This window comes from Ictalurus furcatus, chromosome 25 (genome assembly GCF_023375685.1).
Source record: "Ictalurus furcatus strain D&B chromosome 25, Billie_1.0, whole genome shotgun sequence".
Taxonomy (NCBI): domain Eukaryota; kingdom Metazoa; phylum Chordata; class Actinopteri; order Siluriformes; family Ictaluridae; genus Ictalurus; species Ictalurus furcatus.
In genome coordinates, this window is record NC_071279.1 from 11,186,795 (window position 1) to 11,206,997 (window position 20,203).

General features: G+C 39.4%; 1 long non-coding RNA gene across 4 annotated transcripts; it reads right to left on the reverse strand.

Moving 5' to 3' along the window:
• Positions 1-2,447: 2,447 nt before the first annotated feature.
• LOC128601162 (uncharacterized) lies at positions 2,448-8,890 on the reverse strand. 4 transcript variants are annotated; one of them, XR_008384667.1, is made up of 5 exons: positions 7,617-8,890; positions 7,101-7,328; positions 6,269-6,835; positions 5,478-5,547; positions 3,704-4,244 (listed from the first exon to the last, which is right to left on the reverse strand). It is a non-coding gene; the product is annotated as an uncharacterized LOC128601162 (long non-coding RNA). The 4 variants fall into 4 exon arrangements; XR_008384669.1 differs by lacking the exon at positions 3,704-4,244 and adding an exon at positions 2,448-3,257 and having other exon boundaries at positions 7,101-8,890; XR_008384668.1 differs by having other exon boundaries at positions 6,269-6,402; positions 7,101-8,890.
• Positions 8,891-20,203: the final 11,313 nt, after the last annotated feature.

Genomic DNA, 20,203 nt, shown 5'->3' on the forward strand with positions numbered 1-20,203 from the left:
GGAGTTTGACATTCGCCAGATTAGGAAAACAAAAGTTAATTTACTCACCAGACCCCCAATCATTCCTTCCTGTTGTTAATTACTCAGTCTGTCAATCAACTCTACACCGCCTGATTTTTTATGAACAAGACATGGTGTTTCAGATTTTCTTGACTCTGAACTATGTCTCACTTTTGCACATACGAAACCATATAATAAGTTACAGTTAGTTCATAATAATAAGTCCAGACACTGGCTCATTATCCAATGTGGTGTTTGCAGACAGAGATAGCCTAGGCAAGATTTTAAAAAATTTAATCAGTGGGTGAAACAATTTTTTTTTTACATTTTTGGTGAAATATTTTATGGTTTCCTTTCTAAATTTGAGATTTCAATGTATGTTATAGGCAGAAGTAATACAACTGGTTCAAAACCAAATATTTAATCTTTTTTTTTTTGGCCAGAATTCAGCCATGGCACCATCCAGCAGGTTTCTCTAGTCTACTACACATTTACATTCATCTCTAAGGAATCAAAAAAAAATTCTGAGGAACAAAAGTGCCTCAGATAAAAGTACTAGCCTCATTTTTAGGTTTGTTCACGGATTTGCTGAACCTGCATAAATCATTTTCTACTTTGGCAAATCGTAGTCTTAAGCAATTTACAAACAATATTCGATCCCATGATGCTAACTGGCTAGCACATTCATGCTTTATAGCTAGCCACAGTCATTCTTAGCTACAGCTGGTTTTATGAATGATTCAAAGAAATGAGCAAGATAACCAAACATCGTATCTTCTTTTCTGTACACACAGCTGCATTATAAATATGATGAGATGAAAATGTATGCATTGAGACATGGCACACGGCATACTTTACTAGCACATACCACCATGATAAGATCAACATGACTGTAAACAGTGCCGCATTTTACTAAAACACAAAGTCATACAGCCATGACTCTTTGTAACAGTTTCACTTCCTCACATCTGTCTGATGTCAGCTACAGACCGTGAAGGTAACTGCAAAAAAAAAAAAAAAAGTACAGGTGGAACTAGACTAGAAAAGACTTTCATCATGATTGGTTACTTACAGTAAATTTCTTTTTTCTTTTTTTTTAGGAATTAAATCTATTCTAACTGATTTATTGAGCCGTTTTCCCTTCTTCCTTCCAGTGAGTGTAATTGCAGGAGAGGGCAAGGGCAGGAACAGAGAGAGGAAACAGAATATCTTCCACAAATGAAGGATCAGAGGGAGAGAACAGGAAAATTAGCACGTCCAACCCTCTTCTACTAAGTCAACATCCCCTAGTACTCCAGCTGGGATTCAAACCAACAACCTTCCGGTTCCTGTTGTTAAAACTTTAGCCGTTGAGGCATGACCTAGACACCCCACAGACACTTTTCCTAGAATCATACTGTTTTCAGTGGCCATTATCTTCGTCCTTGGTCTTGCTAACAGGAAATGAAAATAAGGGCATAGCTTTGGGGCATTCCAAACTGTAACCCCCTACACACTGAAGGGCACACTGTCGCCACAATGCTGTTTACAAGTCACAGATGGTAACACACAGGGCTAGCACCTTTCAACCAGATGGTGGTCTCAGGTGGAAATTTCATAGCTGAACTTTCATATAAACCTCAAGAGATGTTTCAGACAAACTCATACAAGTTCCCAAATGAACAAATTTACAACATACCATTATCTTCGTATCACTACATATTACACCTGAGTTGTACAAGCTAAATCCATATATTTCCATATATTTCCATATAGGGATTTTCTCTACAAACTATGAACCATCCCTTTTATACAGTAAACTGATGGCTTTGCACACTTTGCTACAGACAGCACACGTGTTATTTTATGAGATAAGGTGCACATATGCTCTCTCATGAGACTTGTCAAATCCAGCTATATACAGGAGAACTCACCCACACGTTTGACAGGCCAATCATTCCCTATCTCATCTTCAGATATCAGATCAATTTTCTCATGTTTACATATTTACATGTTTTCAGCTCGGCATGCTGGGTATGTACTTTCTTGAATCGCGCACAGTCTTCCCATACCATCTTACTCAAACCTTTTGCTTGTTCTTCCCAATTATTGACATCAATACTTTGAGCTTTCAGATTGTTTTTTAGATGTAATCATTACATATGCTTCCTCAGCTCATGCTGTGGGTCACTGCTAATCTTCAGCTCACCACAGAAGGCCTGTTTTGGTATTCTGGTATCCCCCATGTGCACAACATGTCCTGCCCATCACACCTGATTCCTGATGATGACATGCATTTCAAATATTAATATTAATTCAACTTCTGTCTGTTTCTCGATCTATATTTCACTCTTATATTTCATAATCTGAAAAATCAGACATGGCTTCCTACATTGACAGTCACAGTCAGTATATGTTTGTTTTCCAATGACAAAAATGCTTCCTATAAACTTTATAAAAGCTGTAGACACAAGAGAGATGGTGTGTTTGAACGAGTGTGTATTTGTGCGAGACTGTAGTTCAACTGGTTCAGAAAGGAGAAACAGAAGAGGGGAAAAAAATTCACCCGAAACTCACCTTGGACTGAATGGAGTGAAATACCAACCTGTGTGGTATGAACACACACACACACACACACACACACACACACACACACACACACACATATACATACACAATTTGGCTTATGCTGAAATTGTCCTCTGTGACATTGTGCTAACAATGATTAATGATAAACTTAAGGGGAACATTCCTCACATGTATTCATTAATAGCAAATGCTGCACACACACACACACACACACACACACACACACGCACACACCTATTAGAACACACAACCTCTATCATACTCTAAATTACAGAGATAAAATGTGCCAAAGGTTATGAGAAAATGGATTTGGCAGCATTATACAGTATGTGACTGTAGATCACCACCACGCTCCCGCTTTCATTCATTTCAGTCCCTGTAAAATAGTCCACTTTTGTCTTTCTCTAACTTAATTATATTCCTTTATTTTTGCTAGTATTAGTAGTAAACACTCCCCTTTGACTTGTGATTGCTTAGGTTAAACCGAAGCAAGACATCTGATTTCTTGAGCAAAGTTTCCAGAAAAAGTCCACGTGCCCACACAATCACAGTCGCTACTTGTATAAAAGTTTATATTATGTTCAGGTTCATTTCAGTGTAAGCGCTTGTTGATTGTTGAGGTTGATTTTATTTTGCTGACATCATCTGAAGGGCCTGGTCTTTGGGACTGGACTCTGTCATCACCGTTCCTTGCAGAAACACAGAGCAAAAAGGTGAGAAACAAGATTCCTCTCAGTGTCATGCTCACTTCCTGGTCTGGAGTTAGAAAATGGGCAAGTTCCATTAAGACTGTTGCTGTACTCCACATTGCTGTAAACGTATTATTCTGTGTGCGTCACTGAAGATAAAACATACCTTCCTTCTTCTAACTGTGAACATCAAGCACCTAGCTCTACCCGTCATCTACTGTACAGCTACGTGAGATAACTTCAGATATACAATTTTCATTGTTACTTTATGTAGGCCTACACTTTTCATGGACTTTTTTTCATGGGCACTGTTTCCTACCCAGTTGATATACATTGTTACAGAAACTTTGAGCATACTGCCATTCTGATATAACATTTGGATGTCATTTCATATTTCATTTATCTTGACATATTTCATTGCACCACTGCTTTAGATCATTGTTTCTTTATTCCTCAATTGTACATACTGATGTTGTAAATAGACACTCTGAAGTGATTGACACCGGAATAGACATTAGTGCATTTTATTTTCCTTCATACACTGCTCACTGCTTGTGGATGACATTTATGTGGATTTGGTTATGGCGAGTTAAAAGAAGTACTCACCTGATAAAGGCTAAGTGTAACATGGCAGCTTTACTCATTTATGCTTATTGGAGCTTCACTGAACTTTTGCATAAGTCTAAACTACAGGTGAGGCGGTGTCTTCCAGCGACATGCGCGACGGCGAGCGTTGGCAACTAGATGTGGACGTGTCCAGTGACACAACAAAGTTGAGAAAAGTTTATGCAAACTTTCTGCAAATTTGGAGCGACTTGGTGCAGCGAGTACCAGTGGGAGTGAAGACAGTAGAGTGCACGTGATGCATGATCCGCCATGCTGCCTGTGAGTCCAAATTGTTTCGTGGACCCAGACAGTCCGGTGCTTGCGCTTTCGCCACAGATAGATGGCCACAACGGCAAAGAGCACATGCTGCTTCTCCTTCATCTTGTAGGAAATGACACATATATACACTGGGGAATTGTATACACAACCGCTCTCCCTCCAGCATGTTTCGCTTTAGTGGCAATAAAACTTATTTGTTGTCAAAAGTGGTATACTAGTTGTGCCACCCACTGATAAATGTTACTATGGCAACCAGTAGTAGGAACGTCTACTGGCAACTTCATGTTACAGCGACTGGCAACTTGCAGTGATAAAATCACTGATAATCACTGATAAAAAAAACACCTGGATATGTGTTCTCCAATGTTAAAGAATATGTGCTGACTGTTAACGCTATGGTCTTTCATGATGCCATAGCATTGCAGCAGGTTATCACTCACACCAAAAAACAGACCACCATACACCATAGCTGACATTATCATTACTTATTCTAATTAACTATTAGCATAAAATTTAGCTAGCAACACTGTGACCCTTAAGAGGATGAAGTGGTTACTGAAGATAAATGAATTAATGAATGAATGAATGGATGGATGAATGGATTTAGCTAGAATTGTGGTGTTTTGTCTAGGTGAGAATACAAACAGTCAGTGAAAACCAGAGTCTAATAAGTGAATAACTGCATCATCTATACTGACCACTCTGATTAGTGTTCACCCCAAAAACGTTTCACCCCTTTATAACCATCTTGTAACTGGTCTTCCAGACAGATAGGGAAAAAGCAACTCGGTGTAACAGTGTAACCATAACAAAGCTACAGTAGCACCAAGTTCTATATAGTACAGCTTAACTAGCTGGTGTTATTTTTAATAACATACATAGAGCATTGAAGAATTTCAGATTGAACATATTGATCCTTGAGAGAGAGAGAGAGAGAGAGAGAGAGAGAGAGAGAGAGAGAGAGTGCGAGAGAGAGCGTGAGAGAGAGAGCGAGAGAGAGCGTTTAATTAATTTACTATAGAGACTCTTTTTTGCTGGTTTGAGAGAAATTAGTGGTTTTCTTTACTTTAACCCACCCTACCAGCTAAGATATTTCCCAATGGAAAAATACCTTACAAGCTCTCTCTCTCTCTCTCTCTCTCTCTCTCTCTCTCCCCCTCTCTCTCCCTCTCTCTCCCTCTCTCACACGCAATCACACACGTGCAAAAGGGATTGTCCCCTTTTGCATTCAACTGCAGAAATATTTCTGTTGCCTTATTGTTTGCACATCATACAATCTTCATAAGAGATCATGTACACACACACACACACGCACACACACACTTCTGAACTTACAGTATCCTATCTTCTCAAGCACACAACCTCCCTGTGCTGCAGCTCCTCAGATAGCATCTGTCAAGGTCAGCTATGTCGGTGAATAGACAGAGAGAGAGAGAGAGAGAGAGAGAGAGAGAGAGAGAGAGAAAGAAAGAAAGAAAGAAAGAAAGAAAGAAAGAGAAAGAGAAAACGGGGGAGGAAAAGAACATTATGCCCTCTGATTTTTACAACCCACAGCTTTATGGCACACAACAGGAGTGAACATTTCGGCAACAATAAAAAAATGTTCCCATTAAAGAATGTCTTTTATTTATACCAGAGCCAGGCTTGTACAAATTATTCTAAAAATCACAGCAGTGACTCAATAGCAGACAGTGCAAGTGGTAATATATATATATATATATATATATATATATATATATATATATATATATATATATATATATATACTACTACTACTACTACTAATAATAATAATAATCATCATCATCATCATCATCAACCCTTTTTTTTTCTTTTTTACAATTCTACATTCATGTGTCAAGTGAAACTTTGTAAGTAATATTTACAATCCTATTAAAAAAGAACTATGAAGAAAAAATAAACTGTGCAAATGAGCACAAAGTAAGCTGGTTTTCTGGTTTTAATCCACTACAGGATTGTGCTGAAAGTTGTCCATAGTAATCACACATACATATACACATGCCAGCTACCATCACATTTGGAACACAGTCAGAACCACAAAGCAGACTTTACATTGTTGATGAAGGTATGAAGTAAATGAATACGAATGAACATATAATACTTACTATTCAATGTGCTTCAGAGAACTACAGAACCCTTGGTGCTAGTCCCTCCCTGTACTTGAACATGAACCCCATCTAAGATCCAAGGACTAGAAAAGTCCATCTCTATATCAACTGTTTTCCTCATCAGAACCTTCCTAAACAAAACAGATATATGTAGACCAGGAGCTCATTAAAATATGAAAATTTTTGGATCTCATAACAGCACCATTCCCTATATTAGTTACATTTGAGTTGACAGTTATTAAGCATTCACTTAAGTGACCAGTAAATTAGGTTTATAGTAGCTAAAATAACTGTATATAAGCTATAATAACTTGTGATCACCGCCATAACACCATAAAATAATAATAATAATAATAATAATAATAATAATAATAAGGTCCTGATCCACTGGCTATGTGTCCTGGAGACCTGGCGGTTCACATAGCAGGTCATCTCTAGGTGCTGTACTATGGGAAGAGTAAACAACTACAACTTAGTTGTTAATTTTTGAGGCCAAGATTTAGACCAATTCCCAACACTGCTGTCAATCATGTTAGCACATCATCCTCTCAATGCCACACAGACCTGTTTGTGAATGTACAGTTGAGGTCATAAGGTTACATACGCCTTGCAAGGTTACATACAAATCTGCAAAATGTTAATAATTTTTAAAAAATAATTAAATAATCATATAAATTGCGTTTAGTGTTTTATTTAGTCCTGCCCTGAATACGCTATTTCACATAACAGATGCTTACATAAAGTCTACAAGACACAATAACTGAATTTACACAAACGAACCACTTCAAAAGTTTACACACGCTCGATTCTTAATACTGTGTGTTGTTACCTGGATGATCAACGACATGATGTTTTGATGTGTTGTGATAGTTGTTCATGAGTCCCTTGTTTGTCCTGAGCAGTTAAACTGCTCACTGTTCTTCAGAAAAATCCTCCAGGTCCTGCACATTCTTTACTTTTCCAGCATTTTCTGCATATTTGTTCCCTTTCCAACAGCGACTATATGATGCTGAGATTCATCTTTTCACACTGAGGACAACGGGGGACTCGTACACGACTATTACAAAAGGTGCAAACATTCTCTGATGCTCAATAAGTCAACATGATACATTAAGAGCCAGGGCGTGTAAACTTTTGAACTGGATGATTGGTATAAATTATTTTGTTTAAAGATCTTTATTTTCATTAGTACTGCCTTCAGAAGCTACATAAGATAGTTACATGTTTCCCAGAAGACAAAATAATAACAATTTACACCGATCATCCTGTTCCAAAGTTTCCACCCCCCTGGCTCTTAAAGTAGCATGTTGCCTTCTTGAGCATCAGTGAATGTTTGTACCTTTACCTAAGAGATAAGAGTCCCTTCACCCAGCTGGTCCTGAACCTCAGTTCACTAATACACTCTATCTCATCACTTCATGCAGTGGCCCTAAATCAACAATACACCATGGCAGTTTACCTGAACACAGACTGACCAAAAACACAGAACCACACTGCCAGACTAAGTGTGAACAGACTGCCATGGAGACAGCAGCTATAAGAAATCATTGCTCCTACGTGAGGAGAGAGTGTGTCAGCAGTGCAACTGCAATGGTGTTGAGACAGAGCTGCACTTTATAATCAAGTCAAACTGCCCTTTCTAATCAAACTGCCCATCCAAACTACACACACACACACAGAGCCCTAGTTGAAACAGTAAAAGAGAAACTGTAAGAGACAGAGAGAGAGAGAGAGAGAGAGAGAGAGAGAGAGAGAGAGAGAGAGAGAGAGAGAGAAACCACTTGAATGTGAGTGTGTGTTGAGTGAAAACACTGCACACCTCGGCAATATTTTCAAGTTCACTTCTACTGGACAAAGACACCATTCTAGTGACAAGAAGAAAAAAAATAGGAAGGAGTTTGACAACAAGAGAACTTTCCAGATGATTGGAACCTGGAACTGGAATTTCAATAGAAAGTGTTACATTGCTCTAAATATTTGTTGTTTCAGTTGGCATGGCAACCAATGCTGAGCCAAGCAGTTTGACATCTCTCTCTCTCTCTCTCTCTCTCTCTCTCTCTCTCTCTCTCTCGCTGTCTCTCTCTCTCTCTCTCGTGCTCTCTCTCTCTCTCTCTCTCTCTCTCTCTCTTTCTCATAGCACTTGTGCTGTGAATCAGTAATAAAGACACACGGACATGCTGACACTGACCACACTGAGGTGAAGGTAGTAAACACAACAAATGTCCATTGCTCAAATATTCACAGATCTTCCCGTCCTTTTTTTTTTTTTTTAAGATTTATGAACTCCAAGACAAGTACATACACATAATCACACACGCACGCACACCCACACATACACATTTGAGCTGAATAACCTTGATGTGTGATTTGATAAGAAGATTAATTCCTGGAACAGAACATAATCATAAACGTGCCCTTTCTGAGTAAGCGTGAACATGAACTTTTTCTGATCACATCAAGTTGCGATATTTAAAAATGTTATCACATTAAAGTTAAACCTATCTATCTAAAATCTGGGAGGATCAATATTAAATACAAACTACATTACCCAAGACATTCGATCCTGTAAGGCAACATGAAATGTGCTCTTCTTTGGGCTAAAGTAACAGGCAGGCAGTGCGTGAGTGTGTGTGCTTGGTCGTGTGTGCGTGTGTGTGTGTGTGTGTGAACGTGTGTTTAAGAGGTCTCTGGTCTTGTGATAGCGCAGGTCCCCAGAGACAGTGCGAGAACTTGAGAGTGTGAGAGTAGGTATGAGGGCTGCTCCTAGCCATTGTGTATCAGATTGAACCTAACAGCTATGAAATGTGATCACAGATCAATATTATACGCCGCTCACGAGGGAGGACAAGAGAAGAGCAAGAGCTCTGATGCAGTGGGAGGAGGCCGTGTTACTCGGTCTCTTATTGAGAGAAGTGTACAAATGTCACTTGAGGTTAAGATACTCTTTTTTTACTGTTCTCAGACAAGCATCACTTTTTACAAGCTACACACACACATATGTGAAACACACACACACACACACACACACACACATAAATAATGGAAATTTCACAGTGTAGTGTATAGACTTTAATATACACCTCAACACTGTTTCAATCAAACTCACAAAGTTAACAAATTAACACACAGTCATCTTCTCTATATGACTGCCTTCACACCCGGAAGCACTGATTCTGTACAATTAAAATGACTCTATAGAGATTTCAATAAGCGAAATGATTTTGTTCTATTTCAACCAATTCATAGAAAAAGCTTTGATCGCTAACCCACTAGCACCAACTTATCCTAACTTTTAATACAAGTTGGATTAGAAATCGTGAGATTCCTGGCTAAACGTACCCATAAAAGCACAGCCAGTGTGGAAGAGAGCAGGCAGGAACTTGCAGCCCTCTAATAACAACTTGACATTTCTAAAGCCCACAGAGGATTTGAGCAGCAGTTGTGCAGCTTTTTAGAAAAAGGAAGAGTCCACATCAGTCTGAGGTCAGTGGCCTATGAGGTTTCCTCGGGAATCTCAAGGAAAAGAGCACAACACCAAAAGAGAAAGTATCAGCAGTATCAGTATCATGAGAGAAAGCATGGTTAACTAGGGAAATTACTCGCTGAACCAGAGACTACTTCATAATATTTTCAGCAATATTGTCTAGAACAGCCTCAGGTCTTGTGAACAGAAAAAAAGGAAATGGTATTTAGAGTCAAATTAGAATGTCATTCCCCCATGGTGGAAGTTCCTTACATTGCAAAAGTCACAAGCGTGTGACAGAGAAGGAGTTGGGTTCCTGATCTACTGTACAATGTTGAATATGTAGCACTTAGTGCACAAAAAAAAAACAAGAAAATTTTTTAAATATTTCATAGTATATTTTCCTACATAACAAGAGATGTCCCGCTCCAAGACTGTTTCTATTAATATACAAAAAAAGAAAGAAAGAATTAATGACAAAAAGAAAAAAATCCAATTCCTTGCTTTACTCAGCAGTAATCATAAGACAAGAGCGATGATTCATGCGTTTTCGATCTATGGTCAATATAACTCGAATTAAGAGGTACTTAGTCAATTTACCCATCACTGATAGCAGATGTTTGTGCAAACCTTGCACATAATGCCATCTGGCCTAATTACAGCATTAATAATTCATTAATAATTGAGCAGATCGAACTCAACACACGGTTGTGTACATTACAGAGGCAATGCGTTGCTGAAATCATTAAATACTTAGTGGCAGGGTAAGTATCAAGCTACTTATCGCCACAAAGTTTGCATATAAAAGCATAATCTCAAGCATATGTTTTCAAATGTTTAAAACAAACAGACTTTTGCTTTTTGTTTGCAGTTTGTAATGGTGTCATAGAAAACAGCTCATGTTATCAGCTATCTGTGACTAAAGACCAAATAAAGGTGTCTTGCACCTCCGGGGTCAGGGGCTCGAATCCTGCCTCCGCATGTTCTCCCTGTGCTTCAGGGGTTTCCTCCAGGTACTCCAGTTTCCTCCCCTAGTCCAAAGACATGCACTGTAGACTGATTGGCATCTCTAAAATTGTCCGTAGTGTGTGAATAGGTGTGCGTTTGTGTCCTGTGATGGGTTCCCACCCCATCCAGGGTGTCCCCGGATGTTAATTTTTAATTTGCCAGATGGAGACAAAATGGTAAAAGCTATTACCATATTATACAATGCACTCAGTGACCTCTCTCTGTGTCTGGAACACAAATACATTTTCACCTTTCCTTATTTAACTGTCTGTGTATAAGAGAGAGAACAACATGATGGAGTATGTATTAAAAAGACTGAGAGCATTGTTTATATATGTCTGTGTGTGTGTGTGTGTGTGTGTGTGTATGTGTGTGCATGTGTTTGTGTTGGTTTGAGCAAGGGGCTACAGAAGATGACTGCCGCCATACACCATTCGGGGCGGGGGGGTTGCATTGGGTGTTTATGGGCTGGAAAAGCTTCAGCGCTGAGCACCACATTGTTGGGCACCTGTGCAAACAGCACAGTCCATCTGAGCTCAGCAACACGATGCTGTGTAATAACTATTGATCATTCCCTTGAACCAGGCACACACACACACGTTTTTGTTGAAGCTTTTGACACAGCCTGCCAGCTTAAAGAAATCAAACAGGCCCCTTGAATTATATCCCGTTAGGAAAGGGCTACCCTGTCTGTCACATGTCAGATTTAGGCCCAAATATGCGTCTGGTTCACGGCTGGACGTTTGCGACCCAGAGAGTTAGAAAAGTTAGTTCACCTGTGCGCAGACAGGTTGGAGTGGTGGTCAATTAAAGACCTTGGCAGCTTCACAAAGCAACCACAGTGTGGCCAGAAGAACCTGTTTCTGTGAGTGAGTGAGTGAGTGAGTGAGTGAGTGAGTGTGTGTGTGTGTGTGTGTGTGTGTGTGTGTGTGTGTGTGTGTGTGTGTGTATACACAATCCTCTAAATAGACCTGCATAACCTCAACATGCTGCCAACATTCAGGCGTGGGTGATTTCACTTAAATGTTAACGGACACATTTGATTTCATAAAGTAAATTAGCTGGAAAGAGAAGAGACATATGAACACATACATATGCACACTCCAGGCCATAAATTATCCACTCCCTACTGCGAACAGATTGCTTATCCTCTAAAGCCATGGAGAACAAATCCAAATATTACACCTTAAGTAATACAGTGAACCACTGGTGTTATTTCATAGATATGTGCAGCTATGTGGCAATGTGTACTATAATATACAACTTATTCAACGTCCATCTCATCCTTAAACGTTTGACGTGTATGACTTTAACTGTCTTTAATTGTAGATTTAAATACCAGTCAACTGCAAACACTATCCAATCCTGCAGTTTCCATAGTGATGTCATAAAATACTTCTCAATCTGAGTTATAGTGCACAGGCAATAAGCACAATCAATGAGTCCCTGAATTTCATAGACTACAATGTAACAGCAATTTATCAACATGCTTCAATGGCGATTAATTAACAGCGCCAATAAACTCAGAAACGTGCTCTGCCTCCCTCCCCTTGGGAGACTTTTTGGGAATCACTCTCTGGGCTTTCTTTTTTTTCTTCTTCTTTACATATACATTAATTAAAGAAGCTCTAGGAGATAACTCTTAACGTGTCATCAAACACGGAGAGGCATTCCTCTCTGCTAAGGTGAAGGGCACTATGGTGATGGATGAACAGCTGAAACAGAGGGAGACAATATTGATAATGTAATCTCACTGTCTGCAGCCATAAAAAGACATAAAACTGACAGGCCTGAGTCTGCAAAGGCTGTAAAAATGCATGCACACCGATGGCTGAATGATTTGACGTGATATTTCAACCCTTTACTGCCATGCCATCAATCAGGAGGTAAAAGGCTGCTCTGACATTTATTTCTAGCCTTTCATATTTTGCAGTGACACTGAAAATTAAAAGTGCATAAAGTACTGAGTGAGGGGTCTTAATAATCTCGCTTTAATCAGGACGAAAATTACGATAGCATACGCACCGTATGTCTAGAATTAGATCCGTATTAATAAGCTAGCTCATATTTCAGGCAGTGCAAGTGCAAGGTCTATAAAGTGAAAAAAGAAATGTACTCATCATCGACTAGGTTCATCTCATTCTTTTTGATAACATTAGAATTCAGGTCAGGTTAAGCTCGATATGGTTTGACTAAACAAGGGGATCCTGACAATAAAGACTTGTCCTTGGTTAAAACTTGAAAAATTGCTTCTGTCTCAATCCTAAAACCTGGAATTCCACTACATATTGTAGGTCTGTTATTACAGAGAAAGACATTTCTTAAACATTTGCAAAATTAGACCGTAATACTAGCAGACAGCTAACATTTCAGAGAATGCCTTTGACACCAAAGTAACAGAAATAAGGCGACACACACCATATTCAGTTATGCAGCTGGGTCATGGTCAGCAGGTCAGGGTCATGGTCAGCAGGTCAGGGTCATGGTCAGCAGGTCAGGGTCATGGCGTTGCTTCACCTAGAGGTTTGTTTTAAACAGTTGAGGGTGGCAGGTGATTCCGTGGGTGACATGGAACATTTGGTGCGAGTCACGCGAGCACAATGGCAGCACTATGATGGCCCTGCAGGAGTGCCCATTTCACCTGGCACCCTTTCACTCACATGTTCACTCACTCAATCACCCACATGCTCACTCACTCACTCACCCACATGCTCACTCACTCACCCACATGATCACTCACTCTTTCACCCACATGCTCACTCACTCACTCACCCACATGCTCACTCACTCACCCACATGCTCACTCACTCACCCACATAATCACTCACCCATGTGCTCACTCACTTTCACTCATGTTCACTCTCTCTTTCACTCACATTCACTACCTCTTTCACTCACATTCACTCTCTCTTTCACTCACATGTTCACTCTCACTCACTCACGTTCACTTACTCTTTCACTTACATGCTCATTCATTCTTTCACTCACATGTTCACTCTTTCTTTCACTCACATGCTCATTCACTCTTTCACTCAAGTTCACTCACTCACATGCTCATTCACTCACATGTTCACTCACTCACTCACTCACATGTTCACTCACTCACTCACTCACATGTTCACTCACTCACTCATGTTCATTCACTCACATGTTCATTCACTCACTCACTCACATGTTCACTCAGTCACTCACATGTTCATTCACTCACTCACATGTTCACTCACTCATACACATGTTCATTCACTCACTCACATGTACACTCACTCACTCACTCACTCACATGTTCATTCACTCACTCACATGTTCATTCACTCACTTGCTCACATGTTCACTCACTCACTCACATGTTCACTCACTCACTCACATCCTCATTCACTCTTTCACTCACTAATTTCACCCACACATTCACTCATTAAGAAAGAATGATTTGCAAAAAATCCACATACTTTTCTTTAGTTGCTTTTCATAGTTTCTTTAGTTGCTTGATCTGCCAAAACCCCTCCCACACCAAACCATAAATCTGAAATATTTTGGCCGTCTTTTATTGAATGTTCTTGCCTTCCACAACCTTCAGCAGACAAAGAGAAAAGCAATGGTTTGAAAGAAAAAGGAATTGCTGAAAGAGGAAAAAAAGGCAAAAGCAAGACTCAGGGTAAAGAAGGTGAAAAAAAAAAGTACTGCGTATGTGAAGAATATTCTATTAGGATACATTTTATGGGAAAATATTTGTTGGCCTTTATGATAGTCCTTGTCCCCTTTTCTGCTTGTTTCATGCTTTATTCAGTTATAGATCATTTCAATTCTGAGAAATCTAAAACAAGATTCTGAATAATCAGTAATTCAGCTTGCATGCTAGATATTAGATGTAAAGATGTTACTCTCACACATGGTTTCCATTTTTTTTCTCTTGATAGAGATTTGATGGATTTAATAGTCACAGTCCTGCCCACTAAAGCTCTACACTACATATGGCGAACACCTGTCCTTTATGAAGCCTTTAACTACAGACCTGCAGAGAAAATGGACATGCTAAAGGACAACAGGTTCGATTTCTTCTCATGACAGGAGTATTATTTATTTATTTTGATATTCAAATGAACAAATGCGATGAATGAGTTTACTTGAAACAAGTGGCATCAGTTTGCTCAAAACACCCCCAAATATCCAGCAATTTCATTACGACCTTCCTGGTATTATGAGTGAGGTAGTGATACCGGCTATAAAGGAAAAAATATGCATATTGTCCACGAGGACACAGCTGGCTGAGCAAACAGCTCATTGAGGGACAGGACTTTTTGTCTTCTTCTTCTTCCTCAACAGCTGAAACAACAGCAGTTCTTGGAGGGGAAAACCTCTATGGAATTAGTGATCTCGTTGATACCAAGCCAAGGAAAAGGACACTAGGCAGAACTACAGAAAGTCCCAATCTCTCCCAGCATACACACACTGCTATCGCTCTTACACACACTACTAGAGCAGCAACAATGTAATCTGCCTGTAATGCCATGTAATGGTCTGAATTCAAAGTAAGATGTTTTAAAAACTACAAAAGATATGAAGACATGGGCGTGTACAGTATGATTGTTTTCAATGTGTACACTACTTAAGAGGAATTCCAGTCATGTACAGAATGCATTGGGTGTGTGTATGCCTGTATGTATGTATGTGAGGGTGTGAATGTCTGTGTTAGGTAAACAGAGGGTGGTTTCATTACTGTATGTGTGGCAACAGTGAGAGAGCTCAGGAAGTTGACCCCTCTCACGTGTGCTCTCAGCTCTTCTGGAAAGAACACAACACAATGGAGCCCCACTAAAAACTTGTTTTCAAGGCAACGGATTTCCTGCCAGTACTTGTAGTAAGGACAGACGTACAGAGACTGTGTGTGTGTGTGTGTGTGTGTGTGTGTGTGTGTGTGTGTGATCTCGGTCTTTAGTTTAAGAGACCATGTGCAGCACTAACACAATGGCATGGGTCACACCCCCGTTTATGTTGGCTTTGCTGAGTTGCTGAAGGACTGGTGGAAAAATGGTGGGGGGGGAATCAGGAGAAGAAGTAGGGGGAAAAAAGAGACTAAGTTAACACAAATACTCTGAGACTTAACCACTTCAGCTGACATGACTGTTCATATAAAACCACATACCTCAACTGCATGAACACATTTCCCATTATGTAAATATTCATTAGTCTCTCAGTCAAGGCACTAAAAGTAAATGACAGTGCTGAAATCTGGATAATAATGAGAGACACAGCTCCATAAAATCAGACCTTTTTTTTCACTTCACCCGCCACGAATCCACAAAATAACAACATGCAATAAATGAAATGCCAGTCTCTCCTGCACAAGTGTTTTACCATTTTAGCTTGAAATAAGAAAACGTAGCTAACTCTTAACTCCTGCGGCTGCCAGTTTAGCGGTAGGCACTTGGAGCGTCGGACTGCAGCTCTGTTCAATATTGTCTGTATTTTCATTCTGTCTGTATTTTCTCAGCCCCTGATAAAGTACAACTACAACAAATACCTTCCCTGCAACATCCATCCCTGGCTTTCCAACCTCTGGCCACCATATGTCTGACCTCAGGGCTATAAATTACACTTTTTAAACAGACTCTCTAAACCACTCACTGACCTCAGGCATTCAGAGATGGACTGCAAACTTGGATGGATTCATTGGATTCATTGGTTTTCTGAGCTACTAAAGTGTCTGTTGCCTTTTCTAATGCTAGTTGTGCTCAAGCTGTTTTTAATGAGTGCCACTGTCTTCAGAATTAGGTGACTAATCTTGCACTTATTTTATGAATACAACAGCTACGGTAGATCATATTCTGTGTTTGGTGCATTAATCAATTTTGTAAGATTTTATGAGAAGATAGCTGAGAAGAAACAATAATATAGCACCCCTACACACCTATCCCCCACTTCACCACCCATTTAGGCCTTCCATCCCTCTCTCTCTTACACACACACACACACACACACACACACACACAGAGACACATATATATATATATATATAAATATACACACACTCTCTGCCTCTCTTTCTCTTCTCTGTCTCTCTGTCCAGCTACAGCGCCAGTGTTCTGATTTACTCCTAGGTAAGTCTGGAGATGGCTGTTAAGATAGCTGCCACACCCAGGCAGTGAACACACATTGACAGGATTACTTTGTGATCTTTGACCGCTCCTCCATTAGAATCTAGGTGATTTCTTATAACAGGCTAAAGGGCAATGAACTACAATGCCATTGATACAGACACTGAGACATGGCTGGGACTATATTAGGCTTTAATAAGGGTTTAAGGCAGACAAAAGGATAGAGAGAACAACTGAGATGGCTAGATATTATTGTTCCCCAATGTTCTGCTAAAACACTTAAACAGACATGATAGGTGAGCTGTACAGAAATGGTAGGTGGCAGCTATCTTAAGTGATATTAGAGGTATATGTCTGATGATAATAATATTAGATGCATATGTCTGATGATAATCATATTAGATGCGTACATCTTATGATAATGATATTAGATGCATATCTCTGAAATGAAATTTTGCTGTACAGTTCAGCTGTAGAAGAATAAGGGCTAGAGAGAAGAAAAAATCAAATATTTTCTTTCATTCATTTATTCATATTTAATACCCGCTTTATCATGATTAGTGTCATGGTGGATTCGGAGACTATCCTGGGAACACAGGCACGAGGTGGACACACGCACACACACACACACACACACACACACACACACATATACACAGAGAGAGAGAGAGAGAGAGAGAGAGAGAGAGAGAGAGAGGGAGGGAGGACATGCAAAACTCCACACAGGCAGAAACTGGACTAAACCCATGATCTAAGGTGGCACTGCTGCCCACTGTGCTACCATGCCGCCCAATATTTTCTTTCACATCTTGATTTTATTTCTGATTTTTAATTTTTCCAATATAGATATCATACTATATGTATGTAACAGAACCTATGAAATTATGAGAACACAATAAAGGTCAATGCATCCACAGTGTAAAAAGTGGGCTGAACATGATAAAACATGAACATTATCACAGAATTTGTATTTATATTTTTGGCAACACGATTTCATTTATAGCTTATTTTTGCAGTCTACCAAAATTTAGATATTTCTGACAGACTTATCCTTCAACAAAACACCTAAATTAGCCTTATACACATCCCTTCAAGTTGCATGAGTATGCATGTGCATGAATCTCTTCATGAGTGTTCAGTTTTCACAATGTAGAAAATTGCATGATTATTCTGACAATAGTCAAAGCACCATTTTTACACAACCCCACTGACATGTTAAATGAATCCCTCTGTTAATGTCAGGCCACACATCAAAGCAAATACACAGCACGATCCCCGGCATTAGTACTTCAGTCCTATTAAAGCTTAGACAAGTGGTGTCCAATCATATCTGGAAAGGGCACATAGGTGTAGATTTTCATTCCAACCAAGCAGAAGCCACACCCGAGTCTATTGGAAGCCAAGATCAACTGATTAAACAGGTGGAATCAGGTGTGGCTCTTGCTTGATTGGAATGAAAACCTGCACCCACACTGGCCCTTTGTGGATTAGATTGGACACCCCTGGCTTAGACTATATAAACAAATGTATAAATAATTACTTTTCCCATGAACATGAGGACAGTTTCTGAGAAGTGGTTAAGGCAGTGGAGAGCACAGGCATGTGACATACAACCTGTGACCGTAAATACATAACACAGTTACACTCTATCCTGCCAGACTGATAATGGAGATTTACCTTCATGGACTTGGCTGTGTTTGTTTGCCAATCATTTAATTATTAAACTGATTATATACCCAGCTAACTCTGAACTACCCACGGTAGCCACAGATCCCTGTTCTTGGCTGAAAGGAGCAGGACCCTATGTGGTCTTCTTCTAGCTCATCCCCCCAAGGTTCGATGTGTTGTGTGTTCTGATGCTTTTCTGCTCATCACAGTTGTAAAGAGTGGGTTCTTTTTTGCCTTCCTCTCAGCTCAAAACATAACCATGGACCATAACCATCTCAGAACAGAGGCAAGGCAAGGGTCTCCAACAGCACCTATCATCGAACTACCACATCGTGCTGACATCACCTGCTTCTCATTCACATCACTGGACTCCAGTGTCATGTCGGTCTCATGATGCCACAGGTGCGTCACAGAATGGTTGCGATTGTCCCATCTTTAGGTAGAACTGAGGAAGCCCCTGATCAGTGGTGAAATGTCTTCATGACTGACTAACAAGACTGGTCACCAAGACTCTGAGAGAAATTTTTACTGAAAATATTTAGTGTTTTGTCATGTTCTGAAGTAGTTTATGCACTTTGCCATTTTCAGTGGTTTATTTAATTGTGTGGTGTTTAGATGACAATTATATATTTTAATGTTGCAATATGTTTGTAAGTAGGGGGGCATGTGTTTTAGTGGTTAGCACGTTTGCATCGCACCTCCGGGGTGTCACCTGCCTTGTGCCCCGTGTCCCCTGGGATAGGCTCCAAGCTCGCTCATAACCCTATGTAGGATAAGCACTATGAAAAATCAATGGATGGATGTTTGTAAGTAAAATAATTTAAATTGTATTATGAATAGCATAGCTGTGCAAAATATATTATACTAAAGAACTATATTTTATAGAGATGAAAAGTACATATCCGGAATGCTGCTTAATATATATATATATATATATATATATATATATATATATATATATATATATATATATATATATCATAAATAACCTTGAGTAGGCAGAACAACCCAGAAATAAGGGTAAGAATGATCTGTGGCTGGATTATGCCCAGCATTTTTAAGGATATATAAAATCCACATGTTTTACATAAACCCTTTATTTTATATAAGTCAGTTTATACTTGGTAAATTTAATTCACCTGCAACTGCACTATGACTTTCTACACTTTATAAAGGGGATCTACATTCGCACACAGTGAAACAAACAAACAAACAAACAAACAAACAAAAACTATAGAGTAGCAGGGAAACTACTCACAATCGTAACCCAGTAGAGCCTACTCCATAGTCTAGAGAGAGCTGGACAAGACAAAAGACAGAAATCTCAGTTCCCATGCTGAATTGGACTGTACTGGACATTCCAGTTTCTGTTAAATGGGAAACATTGTGATACACTGAATGAGGATGCAAGATAGTAGATTAATGCGCTAATATTTTACCTTTGTGATCACATGAACATAAACTTCATTAGACCATTGTGTGAGCTTAGACCATTGTGTTTCCAAAGGAAGCACATCTAAAAAACAAAGATAAATGAAAAGATAAATGAAGCTAAACAAAGATAAATGAATCTGGGGAAAAAAAATATGGCATGTTACTCAGCCGATTATATACACAGAGAAATGGCATTGTTTGTGGTTTTGTGCTTTCACTTGACTGAATCCTTAAGCAAACACAATAAATGTGTACACATACATAACT